The sequence below is a fragment of the Malurus melanocephalus genome, unplaced genomic scaffold (genome assembly GCF_030028575.1).
Source record: "Malurus melanocephalus ecotype Western Australia unplaced genomic scaffold, MMel_1.1 scaffold_772, whole genome shotgun sequence".
In the NCBI taxonomy this organism is placed as follows: domain Eukaryota; kingdom Metazoa; phylum Chordata; class Aves; order Passeriformes; family Maluridae; genus Malurus; species Malurus melanocephalus.
The window spans coordinates 75,007-97,859 of record NW_026624004.1 but is presented as its reverse complement, the minus strand read 5'-3'; the positions used below and the strand labels follow the sequence as shown (position 1 = coordinate 97,859).

Sequence of the window (22,853 nt, the reverse complement as noted above, 5' to 3'; positions counted from 1 at the left end):
CCCTGCTCACTCAACATTTTATGCAATTAACAGCTCTCAAAAACAAAGAATGACCACTGAGTGCTTTTACCTATTTCACTGGCATACACAAAAACACAACTGCCTCGAGTACTAAGCAGGTTTTTTTAAAAGCAAACATTTTAAGGCAACAGCACAAAGCCAATAACKGTATCCTGGTCACTTTGATCCAATTACAATACATTTTAAAGTATTACAGTACTTTAAAGATTAAATAGTGCTGCAGCTTCTCCATCTAAAGTTACCATGCTGGAAAGTTCTTGGTTAGAGAAAGCCCAGCCCCGACTGCACRAGCTTTTCCACTTGGGAGATTCAAAGTGGATTTAGCAGGATTACCAGCATACTTCAGCATTTTCAGGATCAGAGCTTAAATGGTATCTCCGACACACATGTGGAATAAAAAAAAACAGTGGAGGAAAAAGAAATCTGYTCCTAAGAAAACCAGGAAGCTATCGATCCTAAGGAGCTTTATGCTTCAAACTAAGAGGGAAGGAATGAAAACAAATACTATGTTTTAGTAGAGGGGTTATATCTAAATCTATGTATTTACAATCCATTGAGTTATCACTAATTGGTAAAGAAAACAAAATATAATATGAAAAGAYAACATTTTTACATGACAAAACTCAGATCATACTAAAGGCATTAATTTGTTCAAGACTTAAGAAAAAACTCCCACCTTTATAAATATTAAATTATTATGCTGACCTAAAATATCCTTGCTGGACAAACCCCTAAAAATACCCTACCTCAAATTCCTGTGTGTAGCAAATGGAATTTTTCCTATTTTTAAAAAGCAGATGGAGCTTAGCTCCCTTCAGGAGAGCAAACAGTCCAGACCTAAGGAACAGGAAAAGTTAATATCCCAAAAAGAGAGCAGAAGCTGCTATCACGGCTGTGCACAGACATTTCCTGCCTTGAGATCTTAGAAATCCACTCCCCAATGCACTCAGAAAACTGGAGTTGTCATAAACTGATGCCCAGATTTGTTTCCCATCCTTTTTTTTTTTCTTGTTAAACTGCTCACAATTTATTTTTAACTACTGCACAGAAGCTGCATCTGTCGAGGATGCTCTTTTTGCAAGCAGAGCTCCTGCTCAAGAGACTGCAGGGTGACTTGCCTGCCTYGCCTTCAGTAGAATTAAACCATTTCTGAGGAAGAAATGTGTCTTCTACACAGGTTGGACAGGGTTTGGAGCAATCTGGGATGGTGGAAGTGTCCCTGCCCATGGCAGGGGGTGGAATGGGATGAACTTTAAGGTCCCTTCCAACCCAAACCATGCCATGATTCCATGACTCCGTACTGCTGCYGGCTTTAATGTCTCACGTGAGCACAAAAGAGGAATTTAGAAGTAGATGGTCTATGTTTAACTTGCATTTAGTGCCTTTAAAAGTTAAAGGAGTACAACGAATGATGCCAGGACAAGCATTATCTCCAAAGATAAAYGAGCTCAAAATAGCAGACAGAGCCCTGTCAGCCATGGATCCTTCAGCAGGAATGATTTGGGAAGTTCCTTCCCAGAAATCTTCCAGASACTCATCTTGAAAATTTCACAGCAGGAACAACAAAGAAGTCCAACCAAATCCTATCACTGAAACAGCTGCAGGCCTTCACACAGACAGTACATGAAGAGCTCACGTTATTTTGTTAATTTTTAAAGCACAGATATCCCATGAATACACATTCTCAGTTATAGGATCTTTCCCCCACAAGGAAAAATCCCTGGACTCAAAGCTGGACAAGACCCASAGTGGGAGTCTCCAGCAGGGGACATTTCCTYTCTGCAGYTCCAGGACAGCATCACCTACTCTGYGAGGGTGGTGAGGCCCTGGTGCAGGTTATGAACTCCCCATYCCTGGAAGTGTYCAAGGTCAGGYTGGAYRGGGTTTGRAGCACCCTGGAATAGTGGGAGGTGTCCCTGCCCACAGCAGGAGKTGGAACTGATGAGCTTTAAGGTCCCTTCCACCCCAAACCACTCCATAATTCCATAATKMTATGATTTCYTTGTCCTTGGYTCCTCATCCCACTGAAAGGCTGATGTCAGAGGAGCACCCAAATTTGGGATACGTGGTCCTAGAGCAGACCCAGCAGTGCTGGGCTGTGTGTACACGAATCCCTAGCCAGCAGCACGATCTCAATCCCATATCGAGCTAAAGGATATCCACGGAGCAGAGCTGGGGCTGCCACCACACGTGCCCTCGCCTTCACAAACACAGCTGCAATACTGCCAAGCAAAGGTGCATCTGCATCACTGCARAGTCATGCCGTTTAAAAATAAAAGCTGGAAAATGGCTTTCTAATTTGAAATAATTTAAATTAGAAGAACGATTTCAGATGCGTATTTTGCAAAAATTTTTCCGAGGGGGAAGAATCTCAAGGCAGTGAAGCAGTGGAAGTCACTTGCTAAGCACTGGGAACCAGTGTCTGATGAAGTGCCAACCCATCTTTCAAGCAGAATCCTTGTCTGCAAGTACAAAAGAACAAACATTTTCTTTTTACTTTGCTTATTTAGCTCAGTTCAATGACTGCTGCTTTCAAAGTTGAGAAATCAGCTGGGAATTCAGAAAGCAAGAAAAACAGTTTTTCGCTTTTAAATGAGGAATAAAAATAAGGTAAGTTGATGAGCTCTGCCAGCTCTGTGGTTTTGAAGGACAAGGTAACCAGAAATTAGGTGAAATTTAGCTTAGCAAGACTCACTGTATTTAATAAATGTATTTTAGAAGAAAAGCTGTATTTTGACAGAAGTGTAACACAGCCTTAACATCAAGTAAAAYTGCACTTTCAATTGAATTAGTTTCCATCCAAATGGAGCTTGACATGATTTTAAATAGGAATCAGCTGGGAAATGTGCAGGATTAACCATGTTCTAATTCAGCATGTAATAAATGTATAGGAAGCARTGTAATTGCTGAGGTTACATCCTGACACCTGCTACAAACCCCTGAAGTTCTCAGCAGAGCCCAAGAAAAACAAGWGCAAAACAAAACTAAGGATCAATTATTCAAACCAAAGTTTCCTGCCTGCTCTTTAAACCACTTTGATTTTCATCGATCCACGTGCTGCAGTGTTAACTTTGAACAGTCCCCCACCCTCTGAAGCCACACTCAGGTTCATGCAGCATCCCTGGGATGCATTTATTGGAGAAAGAGAACTTCTGGGATGGATTTCATGGATCTTMCCCATGCTGTCCTAAGCAGCTAAGGGAAGGGGAGCAAAGGAAATACTGGGAGAAGACAACAGAAGACCAGAGGAATTTGGCTCTTGAGTATATTTGAGTAAATAAATGCATCATTCCTTTAGGAAGAAACATCTAAATGAAAACCAAACCACTTTTTCTGCCCCCTTCTAGAAATAAGAGCTAGAAGGGGCTGGAACTGAGTTTTGTATCACATGGAATATACAGTCAAATAGGTGTAATAAGTTGTTTATAAAGTACTAAACTGTGCTTTGAGCAAGCAGGGCTGGTCACTCCCACACTAGGAAGCTGCAAAAGCAATGTCAAGAAATTTAGGGGATAATTTACTGACTGTCAAGAAGTAGAGAAGGTTTTAATCTAAATGAGGAATAAGGCAATTGATGGAATTTCGTATCACATCTATTCAAGACACCAAGAAAAGACATCAACAYAATCACAAGCCAAGGCCACAGCTTTCCAAGCCACACTGGCTAACTCAAAGGGGATGAAAAACTTGAGCTGTCTGGACAGAAGAGCTGTTTAAAAGAGTTTTATTTTAAAATGAAGGGCCAGTAATGTGCAACCTTTCCGTGCATWTCTGACTAAACACRAAGCAGCCCTGAGGAGAAGGACCTGGGAGTGCTGGTGGRTGAATGCTGTGTGCATTCACATCCCAGAAACCCCCCGTGCTCTGGGCTGATCTCACAGTGTGGGAGGGGGGATTCTGYCCCTCTGCCCTGCTCAGGTGAGACCCCACCTGCAGAGCTGGGTTCAGATCTGGGGAACAACAGTAGAAGGACCTAGAGCTGCTGGAGCCAGTCCAGAGGAGACCATGGAGCTGCTCCAAGGGCTGGAGCCAGGCTGGGAGAACTGTGGGTGATCACATGGAGAAATGAAGGCTCCAGGGAGAGCTCAGAGCCCCTTCCAGAGCCCAAAGGGGCTCCAGGAGAGCTGGAGAGGGACTGGGGACAAGGGATGGAGGGACAGGACACAGGGAATTGCTTCCCATTGCCAGAGGGCAGGGACAGATGGGATATTGGGAAGGAAATCTTCCCAGTGAGGGTGGGAAGGGGCTGGAATGAAATTTCCAGAGGAGCTGTGGCTGCCCCTGGATCCCTGGAAGTGTCCCAGGCCAGGTTGGATGGGGCTTGGAGCAATCTGGGATAGTGGAATGTGTCCCTGCCCTTGACAAGGGGTGGGACTGGGTGATCTTTAAGGTCCTTCCCCATCCAAACCATTCCATTTTTCCCAAACCATTCCATTCTTCCTATCTAAACCATTCCAATCTTCCCACCCAAACCATTCCACGCTTCCACAGCCCTGCAGGGGTGCTCACTGCACTCCAAGAGCCCCCTTTGCTGGGACACAGAGCACTCAGAGGGGTTTGAACACATCCCAGGGCATCCCAGGACTGGAATGGCCTGGGAGAATCAGAGCCCTGTGTTTGCCATGCAAAGCCATGCATTTGCAGGGTTATTTTCAGGGGTGTTCTCCAATGGCCTTGTCTACACAAATTGGAAGGATGAAAGCAGACTTCAGAGCAATTTAAATAAATCTGCACGAGCCGAGTGTCACCGTTAGTGCCTCACAACGCTTCATCTGCAATTGGTTCCCTATCAGCTGAAATTTGTGTCTCCACACGCAGRAGCCCTGCTGAGCACAGGAGGCAACACCCACAAATTGACCTCTAACCACTACCACGCACAGGAGTAAAACTGATTTATACCTGGTTGTAATTTCACCCCCTGTAAGGTGTGTATATATATAAATGAACATAAATTTTATGTACATTCAAACGCGTTTGTGTGTATATAAAATATACCCAAAGATAGGAAAACAAGCCACCCACTTGTGCTGCAAATGTATAAATAAATGGATGCTTCTCCCAGCCATTCCATAAACCTCACAACCAAAGCCAGACCTACTTTATGTTTTTATAAAGTCTGCAAGTAAATCTCAAAATAAATAAATAATAAAAGGTCATAATTCATCATCCTGACATCAAATCAGCAGATTGGGACTCCAGTATATCAGAGTGATGGATATAGACTTGTTTTAAGGATGGTTTAGTCTGCATTATGCCAGAACATTTATTGTTGCCTTTAAGACTGTTTCCTCTCCAAGATSTTTCAAATAAAAGCAACAGTCTTCTTTTCCCTTAACTGCCTGTCTGAGAATCCACTGTTCAGCAAAAAGATTTTTCCCAAAAAAAATCATGACTAGGGAAGCAACAGGACAGTGAGTGCTAGAAAACACAATTTCATGGTTTTTCTTATTTTCTCTAGCTTGCCAGGTGATCTAATAACCACTCTCTGATGGGTATCATGATTTAAGCCTCTCTAAGGGAAAAATCCTTCCTAATAAAAGTCCAACCACCACAAAAATCTCTACATCCATTGCTTGTCACCGCTGATGTTTCATTTTGTCACAGCGGCAGGGCTGGAGCACCAAAAACCCGGGCCCCGCTGTCCTACAAAGGACCACAACCAGTCCTCCCAGTACATCCAGTCTGGTTTTCATTGCTCCCTGTGACCCACACCCAACCTCTTGGATTAGATAAAAAAAGCTGCTTTACCTCGTTTAAATATAAACTCCAATCATATCAAATGCTGTTCAATAAATTAATACACATTTTCAGTTATAACTCATATATATATATACATATTTCCATCACCAGAGCATACTGAAAACTCTTAATTCTCATCTCAACCTCTGATGGTGGTAAAACACATGAATTTTACAGGCAGTCCAGTGCAGGAAGATGCACACAAAAAGGTCTGACAACAACCTCAGATGTCCTGTCCACCTTGGCTGCTATGCACAACTTCTTCCCTTTGTCTTGGACTAAGGAATTTTTTATTCTTAGAAAAAAAGTCCAACTTTTTGCAAATAGCTCCATGGGCCACCCTATATCCCACTAACACCAAGAGACACAGAAGTGGTCAAGACATAAAACCATTCAGACTTTCACAAAAACTTTTTCTTAATTACAAATATTGATARAAACCTGCATCGCTTCTGCTTCTCAGAAAATCCCAGCAACACCGACAGCATTGGAGAACATGCCCAGGAGACAGAACATTTGCTGCAATTTTTTCAGGGCCCCTCTTCTGATACCWTACAGTCCACCAAGAGACAGCAAGTCAGTACCACCAATATGGAAATTTGCTTTGTGATCCAGACCTAAACAAGACCTCCTCAGGTTTGATCTGTGTCGTAAATGGYGCTTCGTAAGCACAACTGGTAATCAATTTGGAAAAGAGGAGAAAATGTAAAGGAATAAATTATCATTTCTACCTGCCTGCCTTGCTCCCCTGCCCCCATCATTGTTTTATAATCTTTTTTTTTTTTGAGCCTACACAGGGAAGCAGACAACTCGGGAGGCAGAGGAGTTGAAAAACCCCAGCAAAGGGACACGTGGCTGCCAGTTCTGCCAACACAATATTGGGGGATGATTCGTTTTAGGAATTGCCCCAATATTTCAGGCTGCTCCTATCACTTCTTCCCTTGCAGCATAAATGAATCAAATCTTTGTGAGTTAAAASGATGAAGGAAGATGTTCACAGACATGGGGGTATTTACTCTTCAAATGAAAAAAAAAAAGACAAAAAACCCCATCAACCACCCACATTACAGCAACCCCAGCTCTGCCTGCACCCTTCTCATGAGAGCACTGTTGCACATTCTTTAWAGGATTTATAAATAGGGTTGGTTTTATCATGTCATTTCCACTGACTCCTCTTCCTCTCAGCTCATGTGCAAGAGCTCCCTGGCCTGAGTTTGTAAATACAGATCTRTAGGAACAGGAATAGATACACAATYGTGCAATATGAGGCCATAATTCCACCGGGGGAGAAAGCRTGAAAGGAACCCCAGGTAATGGAATTGTTTGTACATATTCACACAAATAATCCCAGCCCTTGTCCTGACACTAATATAAGAACACAAGTCTTATGGAGCTTGAAATCTTCCCCTAGAGAAACAACTTTGCAAAAGCAATGGAAGAAAGCACGCTGTGTAGAAAAGGCTGGTTGGAGCTTTGCTTGCTGTTTAAACCAGGMTGATTAATCTTTAAGATCCAGCAGCTTTTCAGATTTTTGCCTTCCTTCCCTCCCTTATTCCGCAGCCTTTTTATCGGTGCTTTAAAGAAACAGCACGCCAAGGACTCAGCTACACCCAGGACTGCGCACAAACCTCACCAAGGGCAAAAGCAGAGTTCATGTGAGAGCAGCTGGAGWCATGGGGCAGAAGTGGGATACAAGGAATACAAACCAAAAATTACCTGGAATGTGTGAATCTCAGAGATGCTGGAGTACAGCAACCACAGCCCTTCAGAAACCATGGTAGGGTGACAGGACAGAACCTTAAGCTGTGCTGGAGGGGGTCAGGTTGGACATCAGGAGGAATTTCTTCATGGAAAGGRTGGTCAGGCATTGGAAGGGGCTGCCCAGGGAGGTTTGGAGTCCTCATCCCTGGAAGTGTTCAAGGAAGGACTGGAGGTGRCACTCAGTGCTCTGGGCTGGTGACAAGGTGGGCATCGGTCACAGGCTGGACTCGATCCCTTTAGTCTTTTCCAACCTTAATGAKTCTGTGKTTTTAGATTTTCCAGTTATCTTCTCCAACTGGAACCATCAAGATTCACATCTAAGCTTTTCATTGCAAAAGTGAGAGCGCAGGTAATGGTAAACTTGAGATTGTTTGGCAACAAATATATTCTCAAAGCTGACATATTACAAAATGCAAACCTACCAYACTATAAATTTGATGAAAGATGCTCAATATTGACAGCTTGTTTGCTTATGCAGCAAGGTGGAAATGGAGGACAAGAAGAAGATAATTAGAGAAGAAATTTGAATGGGCAGAAGGCATTTTTAAAGGGCCTGGTACCTGGAGTGTGGCACGAAAGCCACGCCACCCCCTTCCTGAAAACCTCTCGTAACCCTAAAGCCTGACTGTGAGACTGCTCTGTCCCACAAGGTTAAGGATCTCTATAAATGTTTTCAGGTCTGGGCTTTAAGGAGTGAAAGGTACTCCGTCCAAGGAAGTCCTTCAGCATATCAGTGGGAAACCTGAGTTATGTGGAACACACAAAAAAAGCTGTAACAAAACCTCAGTATGAAGCACAGTACAGAAGATTTCAACTAGGAAACGAGGCAAGTACAGCACCTCAGGAGAGATTTTCCTTTTCCTAAGTTATTTGGGAGATAAGGAATGGAGAATCAGACCACCATTAGTCACTGGGATATAACTGCACCATGTAAAGGCTGTTTGCTGCTGCTAGAACAAAAAATCCTGCATAAACTAYATAGATGCAATGCATATGTTGCACAAAACCAAGTTTACATAATAAAGAGAATATATATATTTGCTTTGATCTCCAGCTGCCCCATAAATTTTTAATAACAGCTGTAAAACAGAAATCTTTGGCTAGAAATCCTCAGCAGCAATGAAATTTAAGCTCCCTACTCATTGCAGGTTAAGAAAACCCATTTCCAATCCGTTCCTTGTAGAACTGTTACCAACTTTTCACAAGGAGAAATGCAAATGTCATTCACAGCCATTTATTTGTAGATTATTCTCTTCAGTCTGCCTCTCTCAAAAACAGAGGGATAAGGGRCCATTCAATCTGTTTTGTCATCTTTGGTCCTGTTAGCAGAGGCATTGCTAAGTTCAGCTATCACAATCCTCTCATTTGATATTTCAGTGGAAAGATGCCTCGATCTGTTGTTTTTCTTCTCTACAGAGAAACTGTTAAACCGAAAGTACTAAAAAAATAACTTCTCTATGATGCACCACAAATAGATTACAGTTTCTAGCTCAAGTGCAAAGGGACAAAGAAACCAAAATCTTTTTATATGCAGACATTAAAGTAAAAGCAGGAAACAGACTTAACATCTGGCAAAAAAAAAGCATTAACCCTTGTGCTTTCAGTGATGCAACTCACAGGAACTTCCTTTGCTTTCAGCCCCTTCCCCTCCACTAAAGAATCACCACCGTTGTACAGCACTTGAAACAGTGTGTTCAGACATCCCTAATAAAAAAAAAAAAAAACCTTTTAGGTAAATTAGGAGGCTCCAAAAGGTGCAGCTATCAAATACATTACCTAGAAAAAATGTTCCAATAAAATAAATGTGAAATTCCTTGTTCAAGTCCTACATCTATCACTGTGTGCAAGGAAAGTCTCACACACAGGCATTTTTTAGGAGGAAGATTTTTAGAAAACAGTATTTAAAGCCAGTATTTGGGGGTAGAAAGAGGACAGATGATTATAGTGCTGTATGATAAGATGAGAAAGAGYGAGCTAATGGGATATAAAACTGCATACACTGGAGACAGCTTTACAAGTTAGAGAAATGACAGGCAAATAGCAATCACACCACACCAAAAAGGCACTGACAAGTCAGAAAAAAACCTTCATTTTCTAAATGACAGCAGACTTAGTCCCTCTGTATGAAGAGTACACAGAGCTGGAGTTAAACAGTAACTGAGAGTCCTAGAGATGTTTGGAGAGCACCCAAAATGGAGAGAAACCATTGCCTGCCCCCATTCTGTGGTTTTTGTGCCACTCTGGACACAGCCAGGTGGGTTTTTCTGGATAAAGATCCACCAGAAATCCAAGTTGTGCCTGCCTCTCCTGCCCTCCCTGCCAGAGGTGAGCACTTGCAGGGTCCTGCTGGCTCAGAACTTTGAACATTCCCCAAATCAMTTCCAGCAGAACTATTCCCTATTCCAGTCAGATCATGAAGTGACAGAGGTCTGTGCTCTCCTCACTGAYTCCATCTGAACCAAGACAGAGAGATATGAACAGCACTGTCAACACATTGGTGAGGATGGGAACAGGAGGGATTCACTGCCCAGCCCCCAGAGTTTAAATCCTGTATTTGCTCATGCCTTAAGCGGCACAAGACTGAACAGGAATTGAAAAAAACCAAACCAAAACAGAATAAAATTAACAGATCAAAAAAAAAAAAAAAAAAGGTGAAATAACAAGAAATTCAGGCTATTTGCTCACTAGGAACTGAACTACCAACAGCACCTCCCTTCACAAGGGCCACCTTGGCAGGAAAAGAGCAGCAAAGCAGGAATCTCACCGAATCCCCAATTCCAAAGCCTACCATGTAAAATGCCAATTAACTGCCTTCTACCTCTCCCCTGTGCCAGCCACAATGCTCAAACCAGTAAGAGTTGCATGTTTTTTAAGTTTTTAATAAAACACTTTAAAAGCACCACTTTTCAAAAATAAGGTAAAGAGAACAGGGGACAGGACAAAAAGCACAAGGATGCATCTCCATGAGAACTATCAATTTCTTCTTTTGCACATACCACAGAACTGCAGAGGTTGGACAGCACCTCTCGAGCTTGTCCAGTCTAACCCTCGCCTTTAAGTGCAATTTTCCAGTGCAACTTGCTCCAAAAATAACTGTGCAGGAACATGATGATCCACCTGGATTTAGGTTGGTGCTGGGGTTGGACTGGMCTACAAAAATACATCTTCCTACAAAGCCCAGCAGTCTCAGAGCTGTAGGGTAGGGATGGCCCAGCAGGATGATTTGTGAAACCTGAGAGAATGTTGCTAAATCCCTTTTTTCTTGGTGGCTGACTAAGGCCAAAACTGAAAAGTTAGTCAAAACTGGGTTTAAGCTAAGTTTAGAACTGGGAACTGTGAGTGCACATAGCACAGGAGTGGATACAAAAGAAAGACCATCAACAGTGGCAGGGAAAAAAGGCAAGAGAAACTCGAGGTGTAGCATCAAAACACGTAATTTGCAATTTTTCTGCTTTCTGCAAACACCAGTCATGGTCCAAGACTCTCCTCAGCAGCTCTAAGAGCACAGAGCTCAGATCCAGCACATCCAAATTAATGCAGGAGAGTTTAGGAGGTCTGCCCAAGTAATGTCTCCACACAATTATAGCTCAGAAGTCATAACCCCTCCCTTTAATATTAAAGAAAAAAGAAATCACATTTGCAGCCAGAATGTACTGATAATACTGCAATGGCAGCATGGCCCTGAGCCTGCAGCCTTCTCAGAAGTCATTCTCATTAGAAGAAAACTGAAGGATCATCCTCTTCATCCAGGGATTTGCAGGACATTTAACACACGCTGCTCACTGCAAGGCCAGCGCTGTGCAAKTTTTCAGGAGTGAGCAAGGGGAGTTAAAGTGTTTTAATCCCATCCCTGGGCAGATTTTACCTGGAAGAGATGGAGAGGATAAAGCAGAGCTGGGATGCAGCACCCATTAGGACACCAGAGACAAATTTCTGCCGTGAGGGGTGGGAGGAAGGCTGCTCAGAGTAAAATGTTCTGTCAAATAATTGGAGGGAGGGCCAATGTCTCCTCTGGAAGGCTGACAGTAAAAGTCTGTCAGAAGCAAAAACAATGGAGAATTAATTATTCKTAAATATGAAAGGACCTAGAACTCAGTGATCTGTTAATTAAAAACAAAATATCCACTAAATAGTTCCAGTTCAGTTCTTGTGAGAGCCAACAGAGAGTAATCCCATCGCCTCTAATGTCAGTAAAAGCTTGTTTTAAGGACTCATCCCTTAAAGATACCGAAATTTAATGGAAATTGCAGATATTCAGTACTCCTATTCCATATTCAAATACCTGCGCTCACACAAAATACACAAGAGAGCCTTCACCAATTCATCGTGTTTCAGCAGTTCTGGGAATCACTGAAAAGTAACTGGCAAACCAACTAAACTTCRTTAGTGTAAAGCTGCTCCTTGAAGGCAGCTCTCCAGGGGCTCAAAGGAGTGAAGTTTTCTTTTTGTTTTGGCTGGTCATGCAGTGGGTAAGAAGCAGAAAGCAGCTCTGATGTGTGAGAAGCAGCACAGAGAATCTCTGACAGGGAGAAGGAAGATGAATTGTGACTTTCTGTGAAGATGACAACACTTAAAATTAAATGTCCTTGTCTTCATCTCTGCTCCCACGTAACCAGTGGGTTTTGTGAGGGACAGAAGGAAACGAAGGTTTCTCCAGCCTACCTTTCCCACAGCATTCTGCAAAGGGAGGGTGTAGAGAGGTTTTCAAGGTAAATCAGGATCTGCAGGCATCCAGCTGCAGGATCCCCAGCCTTTCACGAGAAGTCCTCTCCTCACAATGTGTACAAGCCATTGAAGGATCCACAAAAAAAAAAAAATCCAGAATCATATGGGTTGGAAAATACCTCCAGGATCATGAAGTCCAACCTCTGATTGATCCCCACCTTGTCACCAGCACAAAGCACTGAGTGCCATCTCCAGTCACTACTTGGACATCTCCAGGGATGGGGACATTGTCAGCCTCTGCCAATGTCTGACAGCCCTTTCCATGAACAAACTTCCTCCTGATATTGGTAATGCAGGACAAAGAGCAGTCTTGAAGCACAGAGCAGAATGGATGGGTTTAAATACACTCTCCCTAAGTGTAGTGCCTCAGTGTGGGTTAAAGGGAGGCAGCTCCCGCAATTCTAAGATTTGGAACATCCCAGGTCAGAAAAGGTGCCCCCATCCTTTGCTCCAAACACTGGACAGCAGCAATTCTTTTAAGGACAAGCAGAGGAGATGACCATGACAGCTACCTGGTCACTTGGCTCCCTTTCACCTGCCAGCTCACGAGTCAGACACCCCTAAATTAACAGGGACATTCACTGAGGGGCATTTATTGAGCCTTTCTCGGCTCCACAGACACCTCAGAGTGACCAACACCACCCAGCACATCACTGGATACCCGATGGGTTATTCCTTCCCTTAAAGCTTTCATTTTCCATTAAATTAAAAAAAAAAACCAACCCTGGAGCTTCACCCTCTAGCCAGGCAAGGGCCTGAAGAGCAGCATACCTGTATTCCAGTTTCCACCCCGGGTTATTAGCCAGATTGTTTATAAAACAATTTTAAAATGCCAGCTTTTATGCATTACAGTTTTATTAATCTTGAATGATACATCATAGGTGCAGGACGCATAAAAGGGTTACAGAAACATGGTTTGCATTTTAAAATGCTTTAGTGAAAACAAATGAATTCTCTTTTATTAAATGAATTGAACCTTGCTGTGTCCTCCACGGAAAGATTTCAGTATTAGTGAATCTCCTCCCTCATTGTTCTTTTTTCCACCTTATGTTAGGGGAGGAAAACAAGTATTTCGGCATTTACAGCTCCCAAATGGTTTCTCAGTTTTGAATTAAATAGGCTGTGATATGAACTATCTGAACACACAGAAATAAAGGAAATATTCTCTATGAACATGCAGAAGAGGTTACTTCTGTCAAAAAGCAGGTTTACTGCTTCATCAGATTCTGGTTCCACGTGCTCAGCCAGGAGTGACAGCTGCCACTCCACTGGTTTGACTTGGTTTGAGATATTGGCAGTAAAAATACAGTGCCAGGTTCTGCTGAGTCCATTACAAGAAACAGAGGCATTACAGCAAAGTCCTAGGCTTTAGAAAAAGGCACTTAAATCTTGTAACCTCTTTAAATAGAAAACATTTTTCAACAAAAAAAAAAAAAAGTCAAACTCTGAATTGGTTATAAACTCAAGTTTAGGCGTAACTGCAAAGAGAAGGCAGAGATGCTTCATTGCTGGTTTTATCAGCCAACTTCGCCAACAATCAGCTTTTATTCTTATCAAAGATAGAGATGCATCCATTTGCCATTAAACARATCTGTTTTCCATAAACTGGACACAGCCTCCAGGCTCCAGATAAGCAGGGAATCTGGCCTTCTAGCATCCAGAGTACAGGAATTTTAACACCTTCTTGAGCAGCATTTAAATTGATCATTAGTGTCAACAAATACACTTCAAATCGGCTGTCCCAAACCTCTCTGGAAGCACAGACTCTTTTCTGCTTGCTCAGTGTTTAACACCCTGGAGGCCCAGCTCCAGCAATGCTCTCAAACTGCAGYTACTTTAATCTTCATTTTAACTATTTTATGAGTCATTTACACGCCAAGGTAACCCACCTAAGCAATCAAATACAACGACCCAAAAAAGATCTGGATACCAGTTTTCCGGTTTTACAAGCCTCAGAGGGGAAAGAAGATAATTYCTGAACAAGTTACATGTTCCAAGCCCCAGGTTTTATGGAGGAAGGGGAGGTTGGAAGGGGAGAGAGAGCGGGATGATCTTTCCATAGCACAGCGATGCCCCAGGAAAGCACCACGTTTAATGTAATCAAGCTCTACATTGCAGCCATATGGAAACAATTTCAGTCAATAAACAACTCCTGYAAGAAGACAGCAGAGGAACAGGAAAATCAGATCCTGATTTAACCAGGAGGCAGAAGAGCTGCTGGCTCAGCTCAGAGGCTGCCATGACACAAAATATCCACGTCCACCAAAATTCCATAATTTTGGGTCCCTATCACTTGCCTTCGACTTGCACACCTCACACTGCAGGAGACAAATGGCCCAGCCTCTTCCACAGCCTTTCCCAGCCTCCCAAATCATGTGCCTCAGCGCTCTCCCCTTTCTTCCCCCCTTCCCAATCTTTCCTCAAAGCCTATCGCTGGGGCCAGCTTCCCACCCGATARCCAGAAAGGAAGCAGACATCCCAAACTTTAGATATTCGCCTGACCTCTCTTCAATTTATCTACTTGGAATTCACAGGTTTCAAATTAGAGACTTTCTCAGGGAGCTAATCCTTAAAAATACCCACCCTAAAATAAAAAAAAAAAAAAAACCCAACCTAAAGCACCACACACTTTACTTCTTCCTGTTAGTGGTATTTAAATGTGGTTTGGTTTCAAGACCCCATATTATCCAGGATCCTAAAAACTAATGGCAAAAATACTGCTTCTCCTGCAGAAGACAGCATTCCTGTGCACTGCTGATTACAGCTGCAACACCGAGGGAGTAAAAGCTAAATCAGTTTGGGACAGGAAAAGGGAAATTCAAGGGAACAGCCAGCAAGCGAAGGCAGCTGCATTTTTAACAAAAAGCAAGAAGGCACAGTGCTATGAATAAATCAGAATTTACTTGAGTGTGACAGAGGAGTGACACCAGTATTTATGAGAATAATGCCCATGAACTGAAGGGTAATTCACGAGTGTCTTCAGAAGTAGCCGCTTGCAAAGGATGGGAAGTTCATCACTTCCACAATGCCACAGGACCTGCCAGCAGACACACCATAACCACCCCAAAAGTGCTGCCATTTTTCACTTGAGGACATCCAGAAACAAAAGGGCTTGGGATGTTTCTCTTAACAACCAAAGCAGAAGACTCAAGATATTGAAAAAAAACAAAAACCAGTACCAGTAATAAAATTAAACCCCCAGTAGCTTTCTAGAGGAAGGGAAAACCACTGARAGTACTGGGAACAGTTTTCTGTAAACTGGGGCAACATGCCTTTGTCATATGAAGCACCTCCTAATTAAACAATAAAAAGTGATTCCCAGCAAAAATTCAGCAATAAAAGGTGATTCCCAGCAAACCCATTAGCAGGGAAACATTTTATATCAACCTAAACCCAACACTAAAAAGGGCTTTCACCCCAGGCCAGGTGGTTGTTCCTGTTGTGCCAATGCTCAGCAAGGGGATGGAGCAAATCTGCAAAGCTGGAAGCTGGGTATCCATCCAGGCAAAGAAAAATCTCTGTTTTCCCAGTAAAGAATTACGAGAACAAGGACACTGGCAGTGCCAGTCAGCACGTTTWAATGGCAAATGTCTTGATAAAGGACTAACTTTGTTCTTTAGAGATTACAATTGTAGCTGGACAGAGTTTCAAGTACATGCACAGAGCGTACTCTGGTTCTGGTGGAAACCCACATCGGCTGCTCCGTATCCGAGAGCTGTCAGTCAGCCAGTTCTTAATCTACTTCCTGGGATTGCATCATGCTAATTTTTTTTTTGTCACTAAATTTAAGGTCTGATGCAGTTCAACATTTTTATCACTGCAGATAAAAATCTGTGAGTGACACCAGGACTGTAGCACAACAGGACGTTATTAGGAGGAAAGGACAGCAAGAGAAAGGAGGCTGAAAACCTGCCTTAAGTTAGCTCAGGAAAGCCAAAACCATCCGAATACAAAGGCTAATTTATAATCTAAAAAATGCAGACTGTAACTACTAAATGGCAGACTTTACTGGAGTAAAGAATGTCAGTGCTGGGGCAGTGAGGCTCATGAACAGGATTTCCCTATGCAAAAGGGTTCCTGGGAACCTTTTCAATGGCTGTGCAGCAAAAAGGGCTGAAGGCACCTCAGAATTTGGTATGGATCAGGCACAGGCTGGAACAGGCACCTTTTTTGGTTTGCACAATGTTAAAAATAAACAGAGACCAWGAAGAATCACCGGATGATCTGAGTGCTGGAGAAATGCCTCAGAGTGAGACTTAAAAGCTCAACTCTGTTTCCTTATCTATCAAGTAACTTGATTACAGAGTGTAAGTACCTTCATGGCAAGAAAGTCCTGGATACTAAAGGGCTCTAATCTTGTCAGGAAAATCCTAACAAGAACCAGCGGCAGAACTCAGACTAATTCAAATTAGAAATCAGCCACTTAYAACTACCAAGAGAAGTGATGAGCCTGAAATTACCAGTGATGGACACTCAGGGCTGGAAAGCTTTCAAAYTGTTTTTAGCCAAACATCATTTACTGGTCTCAGTTTCAGAGTAAATGATTAAAATTTAAAGGCCTGTGATACAAAGCATATAAAACATATCAGGGAAGGCAATTTAATTATCTGTTCTCGCCTTAAATTTTATGAATCTCCAATATGTTAACATCACTCAACTTCTGTGGACCAGGAAATTAAAGAGGGAGGAATAAGTTTCAAGTTCAGCAAGTTCCCACTTTTTCAGAGTTATCACTGAACAGCAACACTCCACCAAACAGATGGAGGTGCCATGAAATACAAACAGGACACAACTGACTATGATGTCTGAAAATCACGTGTAAGTCAATTTAGTTGGGAAAACTCTGATCAGCTATTTACCCCACCCACTTGRGGCATGAAAAATCAGTATTAGCTTAAATAAGCAGCTCTCATTCTAGGTAACCACATCTCTGACACACAGGTTTATAYTCCCAAGTGCTGTTTATACACAGCACCCATTAACAGCCAGCRAAGAATCTCCACATACTTATTAAACATAAAAGCATCTTGACAGCCCTAAAATATTATTTCTATATTCCACACTGGAACACGGACAACTCAAAAAGTTTGCCTTCAGTCATATAATAAAACCTATGGCAGAGCATAGAAAGGAAATTTCATTGCCAGGAAGAACTTTCCAACACTCGAGCACCACTGCTGCTGCACACCACTTGCTCAAACCCCCAAACGCTGCCAGTTAAATCACAAAGAGATTTCTGGTGAAAGCTGACATTGTAATCAGAGAATCTGATCATGGCAGAGAAACTGTCCAAAGTAAAGGTCAGAATAAATAACCAAGCAGGAACAGCGCTTGTATTTGATGAACTAACTAACTGCTTTCTGCTGCCATCAGTATTACAGTGCCACGGCAAGAACAAAAAGCAGATTCAGTGCTTGCCTCAGAGCTTAGAAGAAACGGGCAGCTCGAAATGCAGGAAATGACTATATGCTGCACTTCCCAATTGATAGGGCAAGGGCTTATCAGAAGAACAAAACTGGCTGTTCACAAGGCCACTGAAAGAGTAGCCCACACTATTGTTTCAGTGGTAGTTATSCTGCTGCTGAACTTAAAAATGTTAAGTGAAGAGAAAAAGAGGCTTCTTAAACATTGAGTTCAAAAGTGGGGAGAAGACTGATAACAGGAACTCAGGGCATGCAATTTTTATGCCTGGCTTGTAAATTCCTTCCTTAACCCAACGTTAAGATCTCATCTACCACCACAGCAGTGAATGGGATTCATGTAAATTTAATACAGCTTAAAAAGACATCTTGTACATATGAAGAACAAAAAAATGCTACCTCTGTGCATGAAGCAGGTGTCAAAATTCATTTCCTCAGGCTGGAAGAAACTCTTCCCTGGAAGCAACACTCCACCCATTGGGCAAATGGAGATTGGAAGCACTACCTGCCAGCATTCCACGGAAACACACGTGAAGTCARATCTCTGACAAGCCCTATTACAGAAGCGATTTAGGTGTATCCATGTACAACCCGATGGAAGGGCTCTGCCTGGCAATAAGTTTCAGGCTGGTAATTGTACTGAAAGCAAGATGAAATGATGAAGTGAACATTCRGAGTGGAATTCTGTAGGAAAAAGTGAACTGACCTTCCACAGCTCCTGGTTGGCTGCACAGGAAAGATAAAGCAGTGCACACTCTGTCAGGAGCACTATGGCAGCTCCCTGGTTTAAGAGCAGACTTTAACTTCAGACTCTGCCTGCAGCTTTGATTAAGAACTAGGAAAGGGAAATCTCCCCACAGGCAGGGAAAATAACCAGTGCTAGATTATTTCTTTTCATTCTTAAAGCACATCAAAACAGTAATTGTTCAACCTGTTGTCTACATTAACATGGGGCTGAATCAAAATAAGTGACAAACATGCTTGTGCATTCCTGAGACAGATCTGAAGTCCAACACTGAAATAATTCTAKTAAAAGAAGCAGAAGAAAGCAGTGCAAGAAAGAGGGGCATCCCTCATAATCTGGGGAAAAAGCTTGCTTTTGGCCTGATAGGGGGTGGAATAYAATGGATTTAAAAGCAAGAAAATTAACTGAATAAATAAGGATGAGAAGTGCCAAGCCACAGRAGTCAATAGGAAATCCTCCCATCACCGTAAGAAAAATCTCTGGACTTAGGAATTCTTAATGTGCAAATCAGATGACCAGCCAATAAATTCTCTACAAGGTTACTATTTATCAATATATCACTGATGGAAAGTGCAGCAGATGAGGAGGAGTCACCTATGCTCAAGTGCCACTGCCTCAATCTGTGACCTGACATGAGTCCCTTGGCCCTCATGCCTCGGTTTCTCCATTTGTTAAACACCAATACCTCTGTCAAGAACTTCCAGAGATTTACAAATGGAGGTAGGAAGTACTGTTATATCATGGAATAGCAAAGGAGGGCAGTGGCTAGGCCAGAAATATCGAGTGGGAGCCACTGGAGCTGCACTGCACCGGACACCACAYGAGCTACGGCCATAAATCGATCACCCCTGATTGGGTTGGGCTTTACGACGTCGTAATTGTCACAGCAGCAGCTCTGGAGCTGTGACATGAGCCCTGTGCTCAGCAGTGTCACACAGGAAACCTCTGCTAAACCCAACTGCAACAGCAAAGAACCAGAGCTTCCCAAACCYAACAGACTTTTTAAGGTTCTCAAGGATAAAAGCTCCTCCACGTGTTCATAAGGCCACAGGCTAACACTGCRTAAGAGCCCAATCGAGAGGGGAAGGATATAAACAAGTTTAAAGAAAGAAACAGATTCACTTGGAATTTGCAGGCACAACACAAAAATAAATGTGTTTCTCACAATGACAAGATGAAATGTTCAGCTGGTCAGTGACAAAGCTGATTCTCTACTTSTGGCTGTGAACCACATGACAGCCTCGAATACATAAGAACATTTCATCTGCCAGCTTGCAATGAAGACCACATAGTTAATAGTTTGCAACCTCCTTTCCCCCAGAAGATCTTCAGAGTTGAGTAATAAAATTCCTCACATGATTTCAATGAGAGGGTTCACTTGTCAGGGGCTGTTTCGAGATAGTATCATATGTCAGGGAGGTGCTGCTCAGATCAAGTTTTCCAACCTTGTGTTTTYAAGGCTTGACTCAAAATGAAAAAATAAAAACTTCAGGAGATAAAGTTTGAAACTGGAGAAAAGAGAAATAATCTCTAGATGTTATTTTCAAAATGTCAAACTTAGCCAATTAATGAGCAGAGAAGAAAAACTGATTAAAGCCCTGACAAACCCTTGAGATCCCAGACTGATTGCGAGTTCTGCTGGAGACTCCCTGTAGGAACCTGGGCAAGTTCATCCCTCTACACCTCCGTTTGCCACCTGCGAGACGAAAAATAGCACTTTCTTTTCATATCCTGCCATTCTTTCTTGTATTGTTCCCCAAATTAAAAGCATTTGTCAAATTACTTATCTTTAGCATTAACCCTGGGAATTGCATTTACAGCTACCACACAAYCCGTTTGCATGACTGAATGCTCAAACACAAACTCTTCCACCCATCCTAATTTAATACGAATCAGAAGGGAGCTTTAGTCAATTCAGGAATATTAGAATGCTAAAATACAGTTTATTTCTAACCTTACATATAAAACTAGATTTAGGGTTATGAGTTAAAACCCCCACCCCAAAAAAATCAAATTCACCTCATTATGTCCTAAAAATCCCACTGTCATCACAGTATCAGTCTCACRGCATTGATAACCCATAAAATCATATTATCAGCATAGGTATAATTAAAGCCCAATCCCACGAGAATATGTATGCAGAATCCAATCCCACTCTGTTAAAATCAGCATAACGTGAAATCAACTTCAGGGACTTTGAAATCAAAGCTGCATGAAGTTATCGACAGGAGGAACAAAGGCATCTTTTTTTTTGCAGTAAGATTCTTAAACTGACAGTATTTTGATTTCAAATTCTAAACTTTGCAGATGAARAAGATTTGCTACAGATGCCAGTACTGTAACCTGCCATTCTGTAATGTCCTTAAAAGCTCTGCAAGAAATCACTGTGAAGCACAAGCTGCTTTCTTTAGATTAAAAYATGTTGTTTCCTGAAAATTCATTTCTTTTCTAACATATAAAACCAAGTATCTTCCCAGATTCCTTGGTATAAGGAACAGTACAGCTCCCTCCTTTCTCATGGTTCAGGTTCAGTAATTATCCCAATTCCCCACCCAAAGACCCAAATCTCACCCCTGCCCCACTGACACACAACACAAAAAGAGCAGTCCCAAAAGTTAACGACAGAACAATTCCTGAGAGTCGTGCTTAATAAAAACGTATTTTATTAAAGAGTAAATTAGTTTTAAAAATGAATGTCGCAGCCCCAGTTTTCTCAGATCCAGACAGCAACGAAAAATATACCAAATACTCCCATGAACCTATGGATTATCACTGTAAAGTAAACACTTCATAATAATTTAGTTTTCAAAACACTGGACAGCCATGAACTTTTAATACCCCTTTGTAAAAGACCAGTAAGACCCACACAGAAACTGCCTTAAAAATGAGCTCCCTGCAGCTGGTAATTCTGTGGAATTATCAGAATCACCATGCTAGAGAGATGCACGTTGTCCAGAAAGGTCAACAGACCCAGGGAATTGCTCGAGACTGCTCAGTGAAGCAGCTCTAGAGATAACCAGGCCTCATCCACACAGGATTTTCTCCCAGATTTCCCCACCCCTCCTTAAAAATCCTGCCGTTTCACCTAGGGTAGCATTCCTGTAACCCAGCTGGCAGCATGCATACCACAATGTCGTCTAGACCTGCTCGGAACASTGGGATGACACAGGAGTAAAAATGCTGATGCCTGTTCTGATGCTTGCACTGGTGCTAAGGGAACGAGGAGAGAAGAACAGGCAGCGCTGAGTGAAACACAAGTTCCTTGTTCCCAGCCTCCTGCCCGGGCTCGTCGGATAATTCTGTCAACCAGACAGAAAAAAGTTGTGGCTGTCGCAAGGCTAAGGAATAATCTTCACAAAAGGAAAAAGAACATTCCCAAAGCCCAGTTTTCACATGCAGAAACAAACCCTGCCCTTCCCAAGCCCGGTGCTCCCAGGACATGCAGACAACAAATGCATCCCTGCACAGACATTTCCCATCYCTTTCTCCCTTCTACCCTCTCTCCRTCTCGGAGATGTTYTCTTAGCAATTTGGAAGAGAAATGGCAAAAAAAAAAGGAGATGCAAAACACAGAAATAAATTAAGTTTGTTCTCTGCTGTTGATGGATTTGGTCCTAGCATGATGGGAGGAAAAAAAAAATGTTAGGAGTGATAAATCCATATATACCTACTCCAAACTACACCCCACTTCCCAAGAGACATGGTATAATGGTAAATAAATATAGAAGCAGTTCCTACTAATGAGGCAGGGTACAGCAAGGCCAAAGAAAATGCAATCATCTCGGGGAAAAAAACTGCACAGGACTCCTCCTCTCCCATCCATGGAGGAAATCAAATGCCAGCTGCACCATCCCAGGAAGGAAGCAGAGCCTGTACCTGATGAGCCCTGCAGAAATGAGCGAGTCATATCACGGGACCCGAGCAGGCACTTCAGGCTTTCGCCAGCCCACAAATCGTCTGCAGAGCACAATTCCTCGCTCCGGTATTTTACGTGGCATCATTCATGCAAATTGTAAGRGTATTTTTCCCCAGTGKTTTTTTTTTTCTTTCCTCCATCCCCACTAGTTTGAAGCAGGGGCACGTAGGTGGTGTCTCTCAGATCCGCGTTCCCTGGCCATCAGTTTAACGCTTTCCTCCCTACAAAGTTTGAATCTCCCCAGTTTTTGCTCATAAACGTTTTGTACTTAAAAGCCACGGAATCCCACTCCCAGTGTTACYTGAAATAAAATGAGACAGATACGACTCCACAAACATGCTTAAACCTTCATTTCCTCTTCCTTCTTCCTTCCCCACCCCCAAAAAGAGCTTTTTTTTTTTTTTTCTGTCCCTAATACGAAGGAACGGGGGAAAAAACAGCACATGCAACCAAGGCTTTTCCAGACCTATCGCAAAGAACGAAATGCTTCCGAAGAAGTGCTCTGCAAACATACCAAGAGACACTC

At 42.5% G+C, this 22,853-nt stretch overlaps 1 protein-coding gene across 7 annotated transcripts in view; it reads right to left on the bottom strand.

Annotated features, from left to right (window-relative positions):
- HMBOX1 (homeobox containing 1) overlaps positions 1-9,159 on the bottom strand; it is a 100,077-nt gene extending 90,918 nt beyond the window's left edge. For 4 of the 7 annotated variants that reach the window (XM_057385049.1, XM_057385053.1, XM_057385050.1 and 1 more), the window contains exon 1: positions 9,139-9,158. The gene's annotated coding sequence lies outside the window, so the exon portion shown is untranslated. Of the gene's footprint in view, positions 1-9,138 lie in introns of all 7 variants that reach the window. The other 3 variants (XM_057385052.1, XM_057385056.1, XM_057385057.1) reach the window with 1 other exon arrangement.
- Between the last annotated feature and the right edge of the window lie 13,694 nt (positions 9,160-22,853).